The sequence below is a fragment of the Euprymna scolopes genome, chromosome 46 (genome assembly GCF_053919585.1).
Source record: "Euprymna scolopes isolate OS-2025 chromosome 46, ASM5391958v1, whole genome shotgun sequence".
Lineage (NCBI taxonomy): Eukaryota > Metazoa > Mollusca > Cephalopoda > Sepiida > Sepiolidae > Euprymna > Euprymna scolopes.
Window position 1 is genome coordinate 50,691,320 of NC_136527.1, and position 16,240 is coordinate 50,707,559.

At 33.3% G+C, this 16,240-nt stretch overlaps 1 protein-coding gene across 1 annotated transcript in view; it reads left to right on the forward strand.

Annotated features, from left to right (window-relative positions):
• Positions 1-16,240, forward strand: part of LOC145270987 (uncharacterized) — an 80,640-nt gene that overhangs the window by 14,915 nt on the left and 49,485 nt on the right. The window lies entirely within an intron of this gene.

Here is a 16,240-nt window from a genome sequence, read left to right on the forward strand (position 1 = left end):
CAAAAGAATCTGTGCGAAATTTAAAACAAATTGTAAAAATATCAGAAGCATAGTGAAGGAACTAGAAGGCAAAATACCAGCCATTGCCCAAAGAATTAAACATCGCATGGCAAAGATTCATGCAAAGACACAGAATAAGCTTTTTGCAAACAATCCCAGAACTTTCTACAGGAATCTAATAAGAGAGGAAATTAAAATCCAAGATCCCCCATGTAAACAGGAATTAGACGATTACTGAAGACCCTTATTTGAAAAAGAGGAAGTACATAACGAAAGGGGCCCAGTGGATCGGGGATATTATCAATGCAAACAAAAATAAAAGAGAAATGCCAGAGCCAGAAATAACGCCAGATAAGATAAGATCAAAGCTGGCACGAGCTTCAAATCACAAGAAACCTGGCATCGACAACATATCTAACTTCTGGTTAAAACAGCTAACAGCATTGCATGATCATTATAGCAGATGTTTCACCAGAATGTTGAAAGCTTATGAAGCGACACCATCATGGCTATTAAAATGCGATACAAGCTTAATAGTTAAAAGCACAGAAACCAAAAACCCTAGCAAATATCGCCCAATATGCTGCCTAACCACGACTTACAAGCTGTTCACTGGATTAATAGCTGACAGCATATATGACCATCTTTCATCCGGTGATTATCTTGAGGAGGAACAAACAGGATGTAGGAAAAACTGCCTGGGCACCAAAGATCAATTGCTCATTAATAAGACCATTTTGGAAGATTGCAGGAAAAGAAAAAGAAATCTAAATATGGCATGGATAGATTATCAGAAAGCATTTGATAGTGTACCCCATTCGTGGATACTAAAATGCCTTGAATTATATAAAATCCACCCGACCATACGAGAAATTTTAGCTGCCCAAATGAAGGAGTGGCAAACATCCATTACCTTAAACCAATACGGGGGAAGGATATCCATCCCAAATATAAGAATAAAAAAAGGTATCTTCCAAGGAGACAGTTTTTCTCCTCTACTATTTTGCCTGTCAATTGATCCTCTAAGTAAGCTTCTAAAGAACTATCAAGGTGCTTATAATCTAAGCTACAGCCGCCAAAGAGAATCCTCCAAGTTAATAAACCATTTATTTTTCATGGATGATCTTAAGCTTTATGCTAGCTCGGATAAGGATTTAGATAATCTACTGAAAATTGTCCACACTCTTTCTAATGACATCAAAATGAAGCTCGGACTGGATAAGTGTGCTATGTGTACTCTGAAAGCTGGCAAGAAGGTATCTACTGAAAATATACAGCACGATGAAAATAGTGTAATCAGAGAACTGGATGAACAGGAAACATACAAATACCTCGGCATTGATGAAAATGAGTCCATCTAGCATTCAAAGATGAGAGAGAAACTAAGCCAATAATATTTACACCGGGTAAGAAAAATCTGCAAAACTGAAATCACAAACAAGAACAAAATTACGGCAATTAACCAACTTGCCATGCCAGTACTAACATATAGTTTTGGCATTATTGACTGGCCTCAGAAAGACATAAATTGGCTTGACACAAAGACAAGGAAAATGTTAACCTTGTACCGAGTTATTTATCGAAATCAGTGCATGCCTCGTTTGTACCTACCCAGGCGAGAAGGAGGTATGGGGCTCTCGGAAGTCAATCATCAACACAGAGCTACAATCGTCAGCATAGGTCAGTACATAATAAGTTCCTGTAACCCCAAGCTTATGAAAATTAAATACCATTCTCAGAATCGAGCAAGTAGCACAACATCTATAACACAACTTGCCACTCATTTTGGAAAAGATTGCCTTACAAATGATACTGAGAACCCAAACAAGCCTGCCACTGACATAGCCCAGAAAAGTCGGAAAAAATACACTAGCCAGTTCCATAGTGTTAAAACAGAAGAATGGACCAACCATAAACGGGCAAAATACCTACCGACTGAACTATCCCAAGAATATATTGATAGGGATGGTTCCCTGGACTGGCTCAAAAGAGGATCCCTCCATTATGACCAAGAGAGGTTGATATTGGCTGCACAAGACCAGGGCCTCATGACAAACGCCTTCAAAAAGATGTGTGGTCTAAGCAACAATAATAAATGCAGGTTCTGTAGCACTGAGGTTGAGAGTGTGGGCCACCTGATTTCTGGTTGCAAAGTCCTACTTGGAGACGGTTATTATACAGATCGCCACAACGGAGTTTACAAATACCTTCACTGGAAGATATGTAAGAAACTCAACATTCAGTGTAGTAAAAACTCCTGGGAACATACACCCGAACGAACAGTTGGGAATGACAACTACACTATTCACTATGACTACATAATCCCTACTGCTACATATCTTGAAAACGCAGCTGTTAAACGAGATATAGTGATTTGGGACAGAGCAAACAAAAAAGCGACCGTAATAGAGGTCAGTGTACCCAATGATACAGGGCTTAACAGAGTTGAGAGGGAAAAGATTACAAAGTATCAAGGACTTATGTATGATATGAAACGAAATTGGAAATTAAAAGACGTTTCAATTATACCAGTCATCATAGGAGCAACTGGGCTTATGAAAAAGAACTTTAAAAAGTACATAGCAAGCATACCCGGTGAACCAAGTGCAAGCGAAATACAAACGATTGCACTGAAAGGGACGGCTAGAATCCTGAAAAGATCTCTTGGTTGGACTCACTAAAATAGGGGTAAATGTCAGACATCTGGTTGGATGTCCCATCCCCTAGAAGAAAAAGTTTAAGAAAAATGAAAAAAAAAAGAGAAGAGACAAACCACATTTTTGTTAAGTATGTGGTTCTTATTTTCCTTGGAAGTCAACATTGTTGAATTGTAAGAAAACACATACAGGAGAGAAACCACATTGTTGTGAAGTATGTGGTTGTCAAATTTGTTGACTCATGAAAACACATATGGAAAATAATTAAGCATTCAATGTAGCAGAAATTCCTGGGAACATTAACCGGAAGAACAGTTGGAAATGACTTATATACCATACATTACTATCATGTAATCCCTACAACCACCTATCTTAGAAATGCTGCTGTGAAACCTTACATACTTATCTATATAAATAAAATAGTACATGTGTGTAATATCTAACAGGTAAACCCTTAAACTACTGGTCACATAACACTGAAATTCTCAGGAAATAATATTCATGCACCAAGGATGGTTTATAGTGAGTTATATCTTTGTTTACATACATGAATAACATGTTGACATTGGCAGAATTTACACTTATAAAATGTACATTAACCACTAGCCGACATTATTTGCGCTCATGCACACAATACAGAAAACAATATTAAACTGGAACGCTAGATATTTTTACTTGATTCTAGTTGATGACAACTCATTTTTTTATGTCGTTGTATTAAAAAAGTGAAATAATATGTAAATTTTACTCACGGTTTTTAAATAGTAAGTACAAAGACAAACCTATATTTCTCCTTTTTTAGATTTCATATTTATTTTATTTCAAATATATTTTAAGGCAGAGGGGATGGAAAATAACACACGGAATACGGACTGTGCTGAAATAATATTATTTAGGAAGCCATTCTTAATATGTTGTGGGACGGTATTTTTCAACTATTCTGTACTTTCATCTTACAATTTATTAAAAAAGAAACATGTATACGGAATACGAACTGTGTTGAAGTAATAATGTTATTATTTAGAAAGCCATTCTTTATTTGGGGAGGGTAGGGTATGTTTTTTACTATCCTTTATTTTCTCCTAACAATTTAAAATAATTGTCTCAGTCATGAAGAACTTCTCCACCAACTGAAAATTATTGTTTTCATGTCAACAATAAGTATCCATTTCTCAATCAAATTTCATACAGAATACAAACCATGCTTGAGTCTCAATGCTATTATTAAGAAAGCCATTCTTTATATGGGATGTATATGTTTTTAACTATTCTATACGTTCACCTAACAATTTAATAAATAAAAAACTGACATGCGTATTGCAGACTGTGCTTCAATAATAACGCTATTATTTAGAAAGCCATTCTTAATATGGGGGAGATATGTTTAAACTATTCTGTACTTCCACCTAACAATTTAATAAAAAAACCTGACATATTGAATACAAACTGTGCTGAAGTAATAACATTATTTAGAAAGCCATTTTTGATATTGGTAGAGTGTCTTTTAACTATTCTATGCTTTCACCTACCAATTTTATAAATAAAAAAAAATGACATTCGAAATACGGAGTATGCTGAAATATTAACGTTATTATTTAGAAAGACATTCTTAATATGTGGAGTGCATGTTTTTAATAATTCTGTACTTTCACCTAACAATTTAATAAATAAAAAACTGGCATATGGAAACGAACCGTGCTGAAGTAATAACATTAGAAAGCCATTTTTAATATGGGAAAATATCTTTTAAATATTCTATGCTTTCATATGGATTTGAAATAATAACTTTAATATTTAAAGCCATTCCTTATATGGGAAGCGTGCGTCTTTAACTATTCTTACAATTTAATAAATAAAAAAACTGAAATATGGATTAAGGACCGTGCTGAAATAATACGGTTATTATTTAGATAACCATTCTTAATATGAGGAGCATATGTTTTTAACTATTATGTACTTTCACCTACCAACTTAATAAATAAAAAATGACTTACGTAATAAGGAGTGCGCTGCAATAATGACGTTATTATTTAGAAAGCCATTCTTAATATGGGGAGAGTATATTTTTAACTAATCTGCACTGTCCTTTAAGAATTTATTAAATGAAAAAAATACCATACAGGATACGGACCGTGCTGAAATAATAACATTATTATTTAGAAAGGCATCCTTAAGATGGTGAGCGTATGTTTTTAACTATTCTGTACTTAAACCTAAGAATTTAATAAACGAAAATATGGCATGTGGGATACAGAACGTGCTGAAATAATAACGTTATTCTTTAGAAAGCCAGTCATATGGAGAAAGGAAGGTATTTTTGTAAACTATTCCATACTTTCACCTAACAATATTAGAAGTAAAAATTTGACATGAAATACGAACTGTGCTGAAGTATTAATGTTATTTAGAATGCCATTGTTGATACGAGGAGAACAAGGTATTTTTAAAACTATTCTATACTTTCACCTAACAAGTTAAGAAACTAACATACGGAATACTGGCCATGCTGAAATAATAACGTCATCTAATATATTAAATGAGACTGATGGAAATATATACTAGCATAAGGCCCAGCGTCGCCAGTGATCGAATGAAATAAATGGAAATATATACTAGCAGAAGGCTCGGCATGGCCTGGGATTGAATGACGTAGATGGAAATATATACTAAGGCAGAAGGCAGAGCGTAGCCACTTGAAAGTTTTATGAAAATCGATCAAGACAAGGCATGAAACCACTTGATATGTTTTTATGGAAATTGCTACAGACAAGGCATAAAGCGACTTGAAATGTTTTTTATGGAAATCGCTCCAGACAAGTCATGAAACCACTTAAAAGTTTTTTTTATTAAAATAGCTCCACACAAGTCATGAAGCCACTTAAAATTTTTTTTATTAAAATCGCTCCAGACATGGCATGGAGCCACTTGAAATGTTTGATGGGAATCGCTCAAGACACAACATGAAGCCACTAAAATTTGTTATGGAAATCGCTTCAGATAAGGCATAAAGGTACTAGAAATTTTATATAAGAATTGCTCCAGACACAGTATGAAGCCACTTGAAATATTATATGAAATTCACTCCAGACAAGGCATAAAGCCACTTAATTTTTGTTGTGAAATTTGCTCCTGACAAGACATGAAGCAACTTGATACGTTTTATGGGAAATGCTTCAGACAAGGTAAAAAGCCTCTAGACTTTTTATGGAAATCGCTCTAGGCAAAGCATAAAGCTACTGGAAATTGCTCTGGAAGCTGCTTGCAATGTTTTTTTAAAAATCGCTCAAGTCAAGGCATGAAAGCACTTGGAAGTTTTTATTGAAATTACTCTAAACAGAGCATGAATCCACTTGAAAGCATTTATTGAAATCGCTCCAGACAAGGCACAAAGCCTCTTGAAATGTCTTATGGAAATCGTTCCAGACAAGACGTCATGCAACTGAAAATGTTTTATAATAATCGCTTCAGTAAGGGCTTGGAGCCACTAGAATTTTTTTATGAATATCAGTTGTCTAATCATCAACCAAGGCAGTGTATTTATGTATTAATTTGGAAATCATAACGATCAATCTAAAAATGACTTCATTTTTTTAAAAAATATGGTTACCTTGGTGGGAAGTGAAATTATTTCATATATGTTGTACAATACCTGTCGAGAGTACGTTAAATTGTTTCATATATGTATTTAAATAAAGGTAAAAATGCTTTAGCTCGAAATAGCAAATTATACATGGATATTAAAAATTCCTCTATCCTAAGAATAACAGATATGTTCAAAATCAACTTCAATTTTGTAATAGTTTATATGGTCCCGAGCAACGATGGGTAGCCGTGCTAGTGTAAAATAAGCACCCACTTTCTGGCCACGTGATAATTTTTTATTTGTTTTGTTGGCCTGTCTGAAAGCTGATTTGGTAAATTGTTATTTACTTTCCACCTTAACAATCATCTTCAACATTACAACTTCGATAAGTTTTCGGATATGCTGACAACGAATATCGCATTTAAATTTGGTACTAACAAGAAAGTATCTGGATATTAAACAATGCAATTGTTTGTTATCAGTGGTGGCCAATTCAGTATTCACTTGCACATACAGAATTGGCCACCACCGATAACATAAGGAATTACATTGCTTATTATTTGGAAAACTACTTGTTTGTGGCAAATATATGTGCGCACTTGCACATAAAAATGGTCACCACTGAAAACATAAGGAATGACACGTATCTGTATAGAGATCATACTTTATTTTTGTTTGGAAATATCCTCGTGGCTTTATTAAGAGAAAGAAAGCCAAAAATACTTTTTGCCCAAAAAACAAAGGCAAAAAGTAACCCCCTACGTAGGTGGCCATAAAGTTGGTCCTCATTTTATGTTTAATTTATATTCAAATGTGATTCCTCACATTTTGAAATAGTAAATTTTTCATATCATGAAAACTATTTCTCGTCACCATTTTGAAGCATATATATGCTTTCATCACCCTCGAAAACTTGTAAAAGTCGTCATTGAAAAGAGTTTTTTTAGGAGGGGGGTTGGAAAGATTCTAGACGTTGACCAAAGCAACAAACCTTAAAAATTAATGAATTAAAAAACTAATCATGATTCTTAAATGTTATGGTGTTAAATCGTAAGAAAACGAAAGGAATACGGGACGTTTAGAAACAAACATGTATTCACATATATTACAGGCAAGGCGGGTTGAGCAATATCATTCCTCAACTGTTGGGCGTTTGCACACAACCTCCTTGGCCACGTACCAATCTCTGCTAGGCACCGGTACTCGTTACCGGAGGAAGTGACATCATGAGATAGTCCATTAATCCCATGGAGGGGCGTCTCCAACATTAAACCAATTATAGTATTACGATTCTGAATTTTTTAGATGAAGAATGATTCTTTGTATTACTTAGATTCTTAAGACTACTGTTCTCATCTTGAGTGTTATTTATTGTGCAAACATTGTAAAAATAATACTTGTCGAATATTTACTTACCGGATTGTGATAGTACACTTTAATTTTGTTTTGTAAAGTAAAGGCGACATAAAATTAAACTATTTCGTATTTTGGAGACATTAATTGTCATAGTTGACTTCTAGCTGCAATCATCACAACTTACAAACGAAATATTCAAAATCTCAAACCGTGACGTGTCGGTAATTTTGCTATAGAAATAATGATTTCCATATAGCCTTGAGGAACTGCTTTTGTATAAAAATAACTGAATAGTTTTAATTATTACAAATAAAATAAAAATGTGATTAAAAACCTCGCTCCTGCACATTGATACCATCGCAGGAACAAAATACGAAGGAAGGACATTAAAATAGGATTTAGCATTTTTTAGGTGGATACAAAAAAAACTATTCCAGTAATTTCCAACAACGAACTTCACTGTGTTTAAAAGTATCACTCCCGCGTTGCACATGCCTGTCAGAAATGTCCCTTTTGTGTATCATTTTCCCCACCTGGATTTCCACTTTTTCAAACATGCAACACATTTTTCACTGCATAAGAGTCAAAACACGTCTGATTGCTGTCGTCTCTCATCATGTGTTCTTATTTCTGTCTTTTTCTCTTCTCCTTCCCGTGACATCAGTGTGCACACGCTTTGCATATGTACTAAGATGGCGGCTTCTCATATGTTCACTAGTCAGCTATTCTACAGCTGCTGCTGATTTTCTCACATGAGCATCAGACACGTTATGCAAGTTAAATTATATATGCAGCATTTAAATAAAATCTGAGTATTATATCTCTAATTTCTTTCATAATTTATTTCAGCTGGTAAGACCCTTCTGGAAAGTTGTTTAATCCAGGTATTTTGAAAGTTGTGTAAAAACTGATATTTTATTTTTTTTATAAGTGTGATCCATTATTTATTTTGATTGGTATTGACAATAGAAATTCAGTAAGGAACCATTATATCCCTCTTGTTATTTATATATTCTTTTATTTTTCTTTCAACTATTAGTAAAATAACCTGTGTATCTATCTTTTAGATCCCTAGCCATGTGTTTGTTATAAAATTTGGATACGTTTCAAATGTTACCTGTGATAATCATCTGGGAGTATGTAAGCAAATAAACTTTTAATCCCTTCCCAATCTTGACGTCATTCTCAGATTAGCATGAAAAAAAGCTGATCATTTCCTGACATATTTTCCCTGCAATCATATGAAACTAAACTCCTAATGATTGTCACATCTTGAAGTCAAAGAGGATAAACTGCTAATGATTCTATTTGGATATAGGACACCTTATTTTCATTGGTTGCTAAAAGGAACTCATTTCTCAGAGTAGCATAAAAAAACTGATCATTTCCTGACATATTTCACCTACAATCATATGATACTAACAAAAATTCCTTCTCCTCTCTTCCTGCTTAGGTAAAACTCTCCTATGTCCATATAGGAAGAACAGGAGAAAGAAGAGACAATTAAGATATGCAATCAAGAAGCCAAAATGAACAATTCTCCTGACCATGCGGTAGGTCAGCATCTCGCAATCGGGTTACTTATTTAAAATCCTGGTAGTTGCATGATTGGTCCTAGTGATGAGGTGTTGGTTGGAGTCTAAGACTATATGAAACGTGCTACAGGAGGAAAATGTTGATTGCTTTCATATTTCTCCTCTCTTAACAGTCCCCCAAAATTATGTGATTAAAAACAAAAAATACATTAAGACAGTTCTAATTAAAATACATGAGTACTTTTACAAAACTTTAAAATTGACATCCATTATAGATATTGGTGGTCAGTTCTAAAGTAATATGATCACTGTTAAAATGGGCCAATATTCTATGAGATATGTTATTGATATTCTTAGCTAGTATGGATTGATCCACACATGGGCTATGTTGATTGTCGGCTGAATGCAAGCTTTTTTTGCTGTTTAACCCTTTGGTCGGTTCTGTCAATTTGGTGGCCAAAAGTTTTGAATTCTGTTACTTACCCTGAAAATGCTTTAAGATACGAAAATAAAATTAAATATTCCCATTTTACTTTTAGGAAACTGTCTTTTCTTCACTTATAGAATGTCCCTAAGCCCTAAACGTCCTCATCCATTATAAACGGTATGCCAGGAAGCATTATTTTCAACAAAGTCTGACTCCACATTCACAACACCAAGTTGTAATCTTTGTGCATTTGAAATCTTCATCTCACTTATTCCTTTAGGTTGGTCTAACGACAATAATGTTGCCTATTGTCTTAGCAGTGTAACGAAATGTCGTTTTACGATGTGCTTCATTCATGTGTATGTAACTAACACCCCACTGAAAAATGGTACGGTCTGGTTATTTATTGATAACTGAGGTAGCTGACATTGTCACTGGGTAAATAGTTGGTATTGGAGTCCAGGTTGGCCCACAATGAGCAATGAAATTTCTTCAACAATGACATGTCAGCTCACTCATTCATCAATATTGTCACCAGACTGTACCATTTTTCAGTGCGGGTGTTAGTTTCAACACATGAATGAAGTACCTGGTAAAACAACATTTATGTCGTTATACCACTAAGACGATAGGCGACAACCAACCCAAGGGTTAATGTCTTTATATGGGAACACCCAATGCATGTTGAAAATCATCTGACGGTAAATTAACATCAGTAGATGACACTTGATTACTCCCATGCGTCGTTACTGCTTGAGTTAATAGTTGTGTTAATAAAAAAATAATTTTTTTTGTCTTTCCAATAATCGTTTTTCATAACTCAATCCTAACACTTCGCATACTCTGTCCAAACGGTTAGATATAATCATATTTCAGTCTCATGTATGAAACGAAGCTCGAGAAAGAAATATTCGGTACTCTTTCATAATTTGACCTGAATTCTCGAAAATTCCCATCAAGCATGGATCAGGCAAGACCAGCAATCATTGGTTTAATCTGGACGTTGTAATAGACACAAATTTCAAAATGAACAAACCGGAAAATTTGGTAATTTTCATAAACCAAAAAAAAAAAAAAAGTGATTGAAAAAATATTTTTTGCAAATTATTCATCAGCAAAATTTTTTCTTTTTTCTTTAAGAAAAGATGAATATTTTAATTTTTAACTGTAAATTATTAGGTGAATGAACAAGATTTTGGGGGGTTTTCTTGACATCATTTTCTTCATTAATAGTTTGACATCAGTTTCTTCATTAATATCTTGACATCAGTTTCTTCATCAATAGATTGACATCAGTTTCTCCATGAATAGCTTTACATCATTTTCCTTATGAATAACTTGACATCATTTTCTTCATCAAACATCAAACAATTATTGGAAAGGCAAAAGAAATGATGTTTTTATTAACACAACTATTAACTCAAGCAGTAACCACGCATGGGAGTAATATCTTGACATCATTTTCTTCATTAATATCTTGACATCGTTTTCTTCATTAATATCTTGACATCGTTTTCTTAATTAATATCTTGCCATCATTTTCTTCATTATCTTGACATCATTTTCTTCATTAATATCTTGACATCGTTTTCTTCATTAATATCTTGACATCGTTTTCTTAATTAATATCTTGCCATCATTTTCTTCATTATCTTGACATCATTTTCTTCATTAATATCAATGACATCAATTAATGACATCGTTTTCCTCATTAATATCTTGACATCATTTTCTTCATTAATATCTTGACATCGTTTTCTTCATTAATATCTTGATATCATTTTCTTCATTAATATCTTGACATCATTTTCTTCATTAATATCTTCACATTGCTTTCTTCATTAATATCTTGACATCGTTTTCTTCATTAATATCTTGACATCATTTTCTTTATTAATATCTTGACATCAGTTTCTTTATGAATATTTTGACATCATTTTCTTCATTAATATTTTGACATCAGTTTCTTCATTAATATCTTGACATCATTTTCTCCATTAATATCTTGACATCAGTTTCTTCATGAATAGTTTGACATAATTTTCTTCATTAATAGCTTGAAATCATTTTCTTCATGAATATCAAGACATCATTTTCTTCATCAATATCTTGACATCAGTTTCTCCATGAATAGCTTTATATCATTTTCTTTAGGAATAACTTGACATCATTTTCCTCATGAATATCTTGTCATCGTTTTCTTCATTAATAGCTTGACATCATTTTATTCATTAATATCTTGACATTTTCTTCATTAATATCTTGACATCATTTTCTTCATCATTATCTTCAAATCGTTTTCTTCATTAATATATTGACATCATTTTCTTCATTAATATCTTGACATCATTTTCTTCATTAATATCTTGACATCATTTTCTTTAGTAATATATTGACATAGGTTTCTTCATTAATAGTTTGACACCATTTTCTTCATTAATATCCTGACATCATTTTCTTCATGAATATCTTGACATCGTTTTTACTAGGGCATTAGGGGCTACTAATTGGGATCGTGTCTAACACGATATTGTGGAGAGCTTATCAGTGAGATGCCTGTTTACATTACATCAAAACTATTGCATGTCAGTACACTCAGAGAATAAAAACAACATGGGGAGATGGTTTAAGTTTGAGGGAAAAACTATTACACTGAATATTTACAAGTGCTATTTCATTAGAGCACATTCAATTAAAGAAATTACAAAACAGATTCAACATTCCAGCGATGTGAATAGAATTAATTTAGTAAAATAACCGTTGTCACTTTGCTTTAGATAACGTTGTATAGTATTTCCTTCCGGGTATTGCATCCTTTTTTGCAGAGTGTTATAATACCGCAGATATATTCAACTATTCTCGCTTAGGACCAAATGAAAACTTCATTCTTAATAAAGCTACTAAAACTTGATCCACAGTTCAGCTCTATCCTTCATACGCACAACTAACAAGTACCACTTCAGGGTGGCAGCAATGGGATTAGATAAGTCATAAAAATATATACGAACGGCACAATAAAACTATAACTCAAAAACAACAGGCGAACAGAAGAAAAAGAAAACTTCACACAATACGTGGTCAAATAAATAATACACGCAGCGACGCCATTTTACAAACCTTAAGTACCCCAACAGTTTGACCATTTACGTACACCTTCGTCTTGTTATTTATATCCCTTAAAGTTAAATCTTGTCAGACGAAAGCCAGCTTAGGTTGACCGTCAACTTCAGAATTTACAGACTTAAGTTTCTTTGATCAACATTCAATTCTCCGAGGTATTTGCTAACTTCATAATTCTATTTACGGATTCACATGGACTTTCAAGATCTGAATCCCTCAGTCTTCCAAATCAAACCATGGAAAAACGTAACACCTTCGCGGTCAACAGTACAAATCGCTTTACTAAATCCTTAGATATCCCGAAAGTAAGGTGTGTGATTTCTCCCAATGTTCCACTCCGACCACTTCAGAATACCAAACTAAGAACATCCCACATACATGCTCTGAGTTATAAAATTTGGCCACTTTCACAATTCACAATATTGCAGCATTTATACTTCCAAAATAAACTATTAAAGTCGTTTAAAACATAATAAAAATATTCTTTTATTTAAAAAGAAACACAGTGTTTACAAAGTGCCTGCGCGCATTCATGCAGCCATTTTGTTTACATAATGAAATCAATTGAATTTTACGAGTTAATTTTTGTCAATTTTTTCACTTTAAAGATCTATCAAAATTTTTCTATTGGTCCAATTTTTATATTTTCAGGTTCAATCTCGTTTTATGCTCTTTCCAATAAACCAAATATAATATTCTAGACAAGGGATTTTATTTTTAATTCTCCTCCCCCTTCGTCTTGTTATTTATATCCCTAAAAGTTAAATCTTGTCAGAAGGTAAGAAATAAGGTCATTAATAATAAATAAATAAATATGGTACATCTAGCAAGAATTCACTGGTCAGACCAGACCTAGGTGACCAAGGGCTAAGACGTCTAAATGCTAGTGGTTTAACTAACGAACAAAAGAAATCAGCAAAACACCCCAGGGATTTCTTCGAAAGCCTACTTAGGATGAACGTTAACTTCAAAATTCACAGACTTAAGTTTCCGTGATCAGCGTTCAATTTTCCAAGGTATCTGCTTACTTCATAATTCTATTTACGGATTCACATGGACTTTCAAGCTCTGAATCCCTCAGTCTTCCAAATCAAACCATGGAAAAACGTAACACCTTCGCGGTCAACGGTACAAATCGCTTTACTAAATCCGTAGATATCCCGAAAGTGAGGTGTGTTATTTCTTAAAATGTTCCTCTCGGACAACTTCAGAATACCAAACTAAGAACATCCCACATACATTCTCTGAGTTATAAAATTTGGTCACTTTCACAATTCACAATATTGCAGCATTTTACTTCTAATGATCTTACGTATAAGCGGCATCTATTCTATTTTTGTTTCTTTTTTCTCCTTCGTCGGATTCACTACGTAATGGCCACGTCAGCATCACACGTCTGCTCTTGTGTTGGAAATTCTCTTAATTCAAAGATTGGGCATTTGCAATCAACCTGAAGCTCACAAGTTGCCTCATCTGCAAGCTTACTCCATGTGGGTGCATTCTATCACGCACCACCGTTGCAGCTACAAAAACCGTTTGAAGCCCATAGAATTGCAGTACTAGGTGTGTCAGAATTTGGGGTGAATTTTTGACGCCCTTAACAGAAAATTGCAAATAAAATATTTAAAAAACGCGTAATTTCTCTTTTTCAAGTGGGTTGTTTATTTTCTTTATGGAATATACTTCCAAAATAAACTATTAAAGTCGTTTAAAACATAATAAAAATATTTTTTTATGAAAAAAACAGTGTTTACAAAGTGCCTGCGCGCATTCATGCAGCCATTGTGTTTAATTCAAAATATTTCTAAACTTCGACAGTTGCTTTAAACTAGAAAAATAACACCCTTAATGTTATATATTTAAACTTTACAATTTTGTTAATTTGTATGAATTTTTGTGAGGGGTAGAGTCGTACATTTCAGGATAACATACCGACAAACAGAAATATGCCGTGCTGCTGCAGGTTGCATAATTGGAAGTTTTGTTCCCTAGATAAACACATGAGAAATGAAAGTATCGGCAAACGGAAATAAGGGGATAAAAGTTTTCACCCAGTCTTAATTGGGGAGCGAGACAGGAAAATATTTAAATCGACTATAAAACAAACACATTGATTGCTTCAAGGTAAAACCACCAAGTGAGAAAAAACCATGCGAGTCAGGAAAAATATCTGGCTGTCTTCGTCTCTTAATTCTCATACTAAGACTAACATAGAAAACAGGATTAAGAACAATTTCTTTTAAAATAAAAACTTTAAAACTAGCAAGAACCAAGAGAATATAACGGCAAAGTGAGACAATATTTAAATCGACTTTAAAACAAACACCTTGATTGCTTCAAGGTAAAAACGCAAGTGAAAAAAAAACCATGCGTTTATGAAAAGACTGTACGAAGTTTTGTGGAGCATTAAATTGTTGCATTAAGTTAAAAAAAATCAAGCATATATAACTAATTTTATATAACTAATTTTATATAACTAATAATATATAACTAATTTTATATAACTAATGCCCTGGGAAACAAAATCGGATTTTTTTTCAGATTTCTTAAGCTGGTTGGGCTGAAATACCACAAAATATGTATATCACAGCTATAGACAAATTAAAAAAAAACAAGATAAATCAACACACATACAAATACCATGCACTCACATACATATATTACATACATGGGAATATTATTTACACTATGAACATATTAACACACACATCTACAAAGCTTTGTGATTACTTTGCTTTTTGTATCAAACACGACTTTAAATAAAGAAATCTTACTGATTGAAAATAACTATTATATCCTTATAAAATTGTTGATATAAACATGTTTTGTTATAAAATTTCGCTTTCCGCAATTTTTATTTAAAAAATCTATTAATTAATTTAATTATCACTTGTTAACTGATAAGTGCAATATTCATTAATGCTTCATTTATTTTCTTTAAAATAAATAAGCACTTCGTAATGTATTCTTCCTCAACTAATCCAGCAATGGTCCATGAAAAAAGAAGCACAATTTTAACAATATAAAACAGTCACACAAAATATAACTGCTCACAACTTACTATCTACGTCGAGGCTGTATATGGCTAATCAGTTTATAATTGTTGAATTTTTATTGATATCAAGATGCTGCAAAAGTAAATAGTAATCGGATGTTGTTCAACACTTGCTTTATCGTATGTAAATTGTGGATACCGGTTTAAGATACCTAGAGTGAATACTTATTTGGTACACTATGGTAATCAATGCGGTTTTGCTTTTGGAAAGTTGTCAGCAACCTATGAATCCATCAGGTAGTTTCCACAGACCCTGCACTAATCATCCCCTTTAGCAAATAGTCAAGCATTGATCTTCAAAACAGGTTGCCTCAAAATGGCCGACAGTTTTCTCATCAATGATAGATAGAGGGCAATCAGACATAAGTGCATATGCAACATTTTTTACTAGCTCAGACAAGCGGAAGTGGGTCAGGCTCATTACTTATTGAACGTCAATCGCATTAAAAATATCTTGTACAATAAACGTATGCTGATAAAAATGATAAAAAGGTAAAACATGAAGTA